This window comes from Callithrix jacchus, chromosome 7 (genome assembly GCF_049354715.1).
Source record: "Callithrix jacchus isolate 240 chromosome 7, calJac240_pri, whole genome shotgun sequence".
Lineage (NCBI taxonomy): Eukaryota > Metazoa > Chordata > Mammalia > Primates > Cebidae > Callithrix > Callithrix jacchus.
Window position 1 is genome coordinate 29,832,699 of NC_133508.1, and position 6,597 is coordinate 29,839,295.

The 6,597-nt window shown below is 54.2% G+C and overlaps 1 protein-coding gene across 14 annotated transcripts in view; it reads right to left on the minus strand.

Moving 5' to 3' along the window:
* Window positions 1-3,477, minus strand: part of SVIL (supervillin) — a 269,934-nt gene extending 266,457 nt beyond the window's left edge. For 11 of the 14 annotated variants that reach the window (XM_078329736.1, XM_078329734.1, XM_078329733.1 and 8 more), the window contains exon 1: window positions 3,143-3,477. The gene's annotated coding sequence lies outside the window, so the exon portion shown is untranslated. Of the gene's footprint in view, window positions 1-2,253; window positions 2,776-3,142 lie in introns of all 14 variants that reach the window. The other 3 variants (XM_078329708.1, XM_078329698.1, XM_035307041.3) reach the window with 2 other exon arrangements.
* Window positions 3,478-6,597: the final 3,120 nt, after the last annotated feature.

Below are 6,597 nucleotides of genomic sequence, written 5' to 3' on the forward strand. Positions count from 1 at the left end.
ACTGTGTTGCCCAAGCTGGTCTCAAACTCCTAGCCCCAAGCTATCCTCCCACCTAAGCCTCCCAAACCCCTGGTACTACAGGTGTGAGCCACAACACCTGGCCTTTGATTTCTGCTTTCAAAGAAGAAAGTGAAGCTCAGAGGCTGAGTAAATTGCCCAAGGCTACAGAACTCTAATGGTGAAGGCAGTATTTGAAGTATCTCTGACTTCCCAGGCTTGCCCTCATCAAGCGCTCCTGGCTACCTCTACCTAGGACATTCCAAGTCCCTGACTGTTAAGCAGAGTTGCAAACATCTTTCTTGAAGGCAATACATTTTAGATACATTCAGGACAATATCAAAGTCCTATTTTGTAAACGAGCTCAAATGTTACATAAAAGTATGTGGATACAATTGTATCCTTGGATCCCTCAAAGAAATTCTGAGGTTTTAACGTGTCAGTCAGTAAGGTGGGCCATTATTTCCAAAGCATACTTCACTTAATTTCAAATGCACATTCACCACAGCGGCAAACTCACACTCAGCTTAAACAAGGTGGGAACTGCAGCTCCTTGCACAAAAAGGCAAACAGAGCTCTGCGCTTGGTAGAATTCCTGACTCCCAGCCCACCTGCCTGATGAAACACTGCAAAATGCAAAGGGTTGCTATTTCCACTGCTCTTTGGAACTTTCAGATAATTCTAAAGGGTTGGGAAGGAAGGAAGCCTTAGTTCCCTTCATATAAATTAAGCTTTACATATGAGCTGGTTTAGTTATGGCACTGGCATTAACACAAGCCAGAGATAGGTGGAAACTCCATCAAACCCTAAAGCCTAACATAATCAAACCTGAACCACCAGGCGCAGCGCACACCCAGCTGTTCATGTAGTGCTCTTCAGTAACTGCCTTTGCCAAAAAACAAACAAAAAAACCTGGAAGGAATACGCAGTCCTCTTTGGAACAGGACAGATTCTTGGCTCTGTTAACCTCTTTAAGCCTCAGTTTCTTCATCTGTAAAACAGAAATAACCTCCTGTGAGAAGGATGTTAAGATGTAAAGAGAAAAAATGAAGAGCCTTCCATATTGTGTAGGCGAGAGTCCCTCATCCATTAGCACTTCATAAAAACCTGTTCCTGCCCTTTCCTTCTAACAGAAGAAGCAGGTGGAGGCTGATAAGACAAGACACGAAATGTGAATTCCATCGATTGATTGCTAGGGTTAGGGTCACACCAAGCAGAACGTCCTGGTTTCTCTTCATCATCACCTCCTCCTCTCCTGTCTAGATGCGGAGAAACATCTGGTGCAGCAGTGATGCTGCCTCTGACATTTCTATGACAAAACGTGTGCCTGTGCTAGGGTTTGCACAGGAACAAGTTTTCACGACCTCGGGATGGGGCTGGGGGTGGCAGACAGGAGCGCCTTTAATTTTCCCAGCTGGCCTCTCCCCTTTTGTGGAACTTCTCATTGCAATAAACTGTCAGGCTTTACAAGATCTCTCCTGCCAATGCCTGAAGCGGTTAACCCCGCACCTGACCCAGATTGAGGCCTGGACTGGAGCCTCCCCATCTCTCACTCACTGTAATGCAATTACCGCCTTCTGGAGCTCCACTCAGGGTGCCCGGAGCTGCTGGCTGTCAGGGGGCTAAACCACTCCCTTCCGAGAGCCCGCACGAGAGCAGAAACTGCAGGGAGAGGCGTGGGCAGGCGGGATGGCAGGGCGCGCCCCGCGTCGAGTTCAAACCCGCGCGGGCCCTGCGGAGGCGCCGGCCTGGGACCCCCGGCTGGGGCGCGGGAGCAAAGGCAGCTCCCGGCACTTGCGGCTGGGGTCGGTAGAGGAACCCGACGGTGTCGCAGTTTTGATCACTGGCGCGCCCCTCCCCGGGCTACCAGCCTCCCCGCCCTGCTCTCCGAGTAACTGGCAGCCGCGCTAACTTCCCGAAACTCCGCGGAGAGAAACCCTGCCCCGGCCCGCTCCTCCCCGCTGAGGGCGCCGGGGACGGAAGTGGGTGGGAGCCGCTGCCGCGCCGCGCCTTTGTTACCTCTCGGGGACCCCGCGGGCGGAGTGCAGCGCCCGGTCGCAACGGCCCGGGGACCCGCCGCTCTCCACCCGCGGCCGGCTCCCAGGTTCCCGCCTCCGTCCCCGAAGGGGCCGTCCGCAGCCAAAGCGAGACTGACCCGCGCCGCCTGCCCCGGAGCGGAACGCAGCAGCGCGTCCTGGCGTTGGCCGGCCCTGGCCCCGCGCGCCCCTCGGCCACAGCGGGGAGGGACTTTCTCACCTTCCCGGCTCTTCCACACCGCCCAGTGGCACGATCGCCGCTCCCCGCCAACAGCGGCCCCGCGGCCGGGACTTCTCAGCAGCGCCGCGGCCACGCCCCGCTCGTTCCCACTGCGCTGAGAGCTGGTCCCCGCTCGGGATGATTCACTTTGCTCCTTACCTGGAGGCTCACGCGTCCCCTCCCCTCGCGACCCCCGCGGCAGCCGGGAGCTAGCGCCCTCTGCTGGGCCACCAGGCGGGAGCACCCTCCGACCGGGTGAGGAGCGGGCGGAGAGGGTGGGGACACGGAGAGTGGCCGAGCCCAGGCACCCCCGCCTCTTTCACCGCGGGCACTCCTGCTCGAACAGGGGTCAGTGCGCGCGGATCATGCTGGGCCGACTCCCGAGGGAGGCACCAGAGCTGTCCCCGCGCCACAGGACACGAAGACACGCCCGGAGCCGACCCCCTCCAGGGCCGGCGGGTCCAGCCCGGTTCTCGGAGGTGGCCGAGGAAACCGCGATGAATCGGCATAAGCACGTCCTGTCTTAAAATACCAGAAAGGCAGTTTTTACTCTGTGTGGAAACTAAGTTTGTGTCCTGTGTCTCAGTAGCTCTCAGGGTGGTGGCAGTCAAGCCCTCCGGGTCCCAGGGCTGGGAGAGGCTTGGCTAATCCCCGGGCTGCAGCCGCGAGGCTGCGGGGCTCTCCGGTCCCGGTGGGGCTGGAAGCCAGGGCCTCCCTGTAGCTCTCCCGGCCGGGGGTGTGGCTGTCCAACTCGCTTTGTAGCCAGAGAGAACTCTTCCAGCAGGTTGGCCCCCTGAGGCTGCCCACTGAGGACCTGAGCTTAACTCTAAGACCTGCCCGGGGGCGCGTCCACACTCGCACCCTTACTCCTCCCACCTCCCGGACTCACCTTCGCGCGCTCCTGCGGAGCCCCGGCAGCTCCCGCCGTCCTCGCCCACCTGCCAGGCCCCGGCCGGGGGCGCACACAAGCGAGGGACCTCGATGGGGAGGCACTGTCCCCTGCCCAAGCTGGCTCTGGAGGACGTGGGGTCCCCGGGAGAGTCGGCCCCGGGCCACTGCAGCGGTCGCCGCCGGAGCAGAGCCAGTGGCGAGCTAGTCAGGGCGGACCTGGCGCCACCGTCCCCGACAGCTGGCGCGCGAGTCCCGGCCGGCGGGCAGGCGCGGGGTATTAATCGTAGAACCCCTGGGTGTCGGCCGCCGGGCGCTCTGAGTGGCTCGGACTGCGCGCCAGGCCGGCCGGGCCGGCGCCACCCACCCCCTCGGCGCACGCCCGGCCGGGAGACGCGCCCACGCGCACGCGCCCTGCGGCTCGGGGCTCCCTGACTCTCCTTACCAGCTCTGCTTCCCGGAGGCCGCTGCTTACCCTGGAGCCCTGAGAGGCCGTTCTCAGTCTCCAGATCTTCCAGGGATAAATAAAATCTGGCATCCCGTGCCAAAGTTGTGGGCCAGTTGCGAAGGAGACCGTCCTTGCTGGCCACGCGCACCTGCGGAAAAGTCACGGCACCGCCCCCAACCTCCTCCTGCCTCGGTGGTTCTGGCACTTTACACTGAAATCTCCCAAAGTTTGTGAAAACACCGTGACTGCCCCCCCTTCGTGCCCGCTCCAGTGCCTGATTCTGTAAGACTTCTGTGGGGTCTGAGTATTCGCACTTCTAACAGATTCCCTGGTGATGCTGAGGCAGCCGTGAAGATTCAGAGTTGGGGCTTGTGAAAGTACTTGGTAAACGGCGGAGTAGTAGATAAGTAGATACATTTCAACCTGTTAAATATGGTACTTTTGTGCTTCAATAGGATTTAGCTCCTAGTGTTAGACTGCTTTGTTTCCTTCTGAATTTGCACCATCAGAAAAAAAGAAAACGGAGTGTTTTTGTTTGCTGTAAAAGACCACAGATTGGGTGGTCTAAGCAACAGAAATTGATTTTCTCACAGGCTACAGTCTGAAGTCTCTTCTGGGGAAGGTGTGGGCAGCGTTGGTTTCTTCCGAGGCCAATCTCCCAGGCTTGTACATGGCCTTTTTCGGTGTCTTCACAAGGCCTTCCCACTGTGTCTGTCTTAGTCTTTTCTTCGAAAGACACTATATGACTTCATTTTAACTTAATGACCTCTTTTATGGTCCTGTCTCCAATTACATCACATTTTTAAGTACTGAGGGTTAGGACTTCAGCGTATGAATTGGGATGGGGGGGCCTGGGCGGGGAGGGTGCACAATTCTCCATAATTGTGAGCTCCATGCTAGAACAAAAATTGGACTTTAGCCTTCCCTGTCCCCTAGTCCATCTCATCCCCTCCACGACTCACACACGATCAAGTGCTATGGAGGGAAGCTGGAAGGACTGAATGCAGTAAGGAAACAGCCCTGTCGACTCAGTTTATGGTCGAAGCAGCAAAAGTGGCACTCCAGTGTGGAAACGAATATATGGGGTCTATCAGGAATTTGGGACCCTTTACCAGCAAACATTTCAGAACTGGCCTCTTAGCCTTTGTTAACGATTCACTCCAGAGGTGCCCTTGCCCCAGGCTCTGCCCTCTGCCCGAGCCTCTCCCCCCATCATGGTCACCCCCCATGAGCTCCAGAATGAGAGACTGTGGTGAATGAATCCTCTAAGAGGCCTCATTCCTCCTGCCGTCTATGGGAGCTCTGACGCATTTGCAGCTGGGGTAGACAGAAAGGAAGTGAGGATGAGGCTGTGGTGCTGACCCCACACTACCTAGAGGCATCTGAAAAAGGTGATCTTCCATAAATTAGTTATTGCCCCAAATTAAGTGCACTTACTGATCCTACTTTGTAACTTTTCTTTGTGGCATCATCCTTTTTTTTTTTTCTTTTTTGAGACCAGGTTTCGCCATGTTGGCCAGGCTGGTCTTGAACTCCTGCTCTCAAGTGATCCTCCTGCCTTGGCCTCCCAAAGTGCTGGGATTATAGATGTGAGCCACTGTGCCTAGCTGAACCCTTGACTTCTAACACCAAGCCAGGCCTCTCCCTAAGCTCCAGATTCAGTGGCTGCTGGATAACCATAGACACTCCACACACAGTACCTACGGCCATAATTGAACTCTTCCCCAAACTTTGTTTTCCCTGTATAACCCATCTGAGTGGACACTACCAGCTCCACTGTAGTCATGCCTGCTAGAAACCCAGGCATCATCCGAGACAAGACCCTCTGCCTCACCCTTCACACCTTCCCAGCTTCAATCCATTTGCTACGTGTCCTTGATGCCTCCCAGAGGCTGCCTTCTTCCCCATTCCTGTCACTATTGCCTCCATCCAGGCCCTTCTACTATTTCCCCTCTGGCTTTTGACACCAGCGTCCTGACCCCTGCTCTAGCCTGGTTTCTCAGTCAGCATCCCCAACACCATATCTTTAGTGATCTTTCAAAAACAGAAACCTGATGACGCTGCAGGCTTCCTTAAACTCTCTCAACGGATTCCCTGGATGTTCCAGGATATGCAAGCTCCATGGCCCATCTCTGGCTGTGGCCCCATCTACACCCTTCACAGGGACCACTTGTGCCCAGTGCCCTGCATATTCAAGAGGTCTATGCTCTCTGAACACACTTGTGCCTTGCTTGGTCTAGAGAGAAGATGTCACCTCCTTTCCAACCTCCTTAGGAGTCATCAACTTCAGGAAGCCTGCCTGTGTCTTTCTGAACTAAGGGCCCCCTTTCTGCTCCCATAACACCCAATGTAAGTTGCAGACATAGCCCTTCAAACATTGGACTGTAATCACTGGTTCACTTTTCTCTGTCCTTCATTAACCTGTGAGCTGCTGGAGGACAAAGACCTCATCCATTTTTGCAAGTTTGAAGTTTACATTAAAGTTAATTCTCCAAAAAATTGTGTGTATGTGTATCTGTGTGTGTGTTTGCTCTAATGAATGAATAAATTCTTAGAAAGTTAAAGAATTTGTTCAAATATAGCATTTGTTGCAAATACCTTATTTGGAGCAATCTTTACTTTCTTGATAATACCTTGTGAACATTCTCCCTTAAGTTACCTCCTAGTTAAAATATAGGTTCAACTTTTAGAAACCTGAATTAGCTTGTATGCCTCCTAAATATTCTGGGTTCCTTATACAGAGTTTTTTGAACAGTGGGTCCTGGAACCAATTTTGCTGATAAAGACCAGCTTTATTATTATTATTTTTGATAAAACAGAATTCGAAGTAAAAACACTGAAGTACATCCTACATAGTAACAAAAAGTACTGAAGCTAGGTATGGTAGCTCAAGCCTGTAGTTTTAGCTACTGAGGCCAAGGTAGGATGCCAGGAGTGAGAGAACAGCCTGGGCAACATAGAGAGACCCTGTCTCAAAAGGAAGAAGGTGTTGTTTTCACGAAATCTTT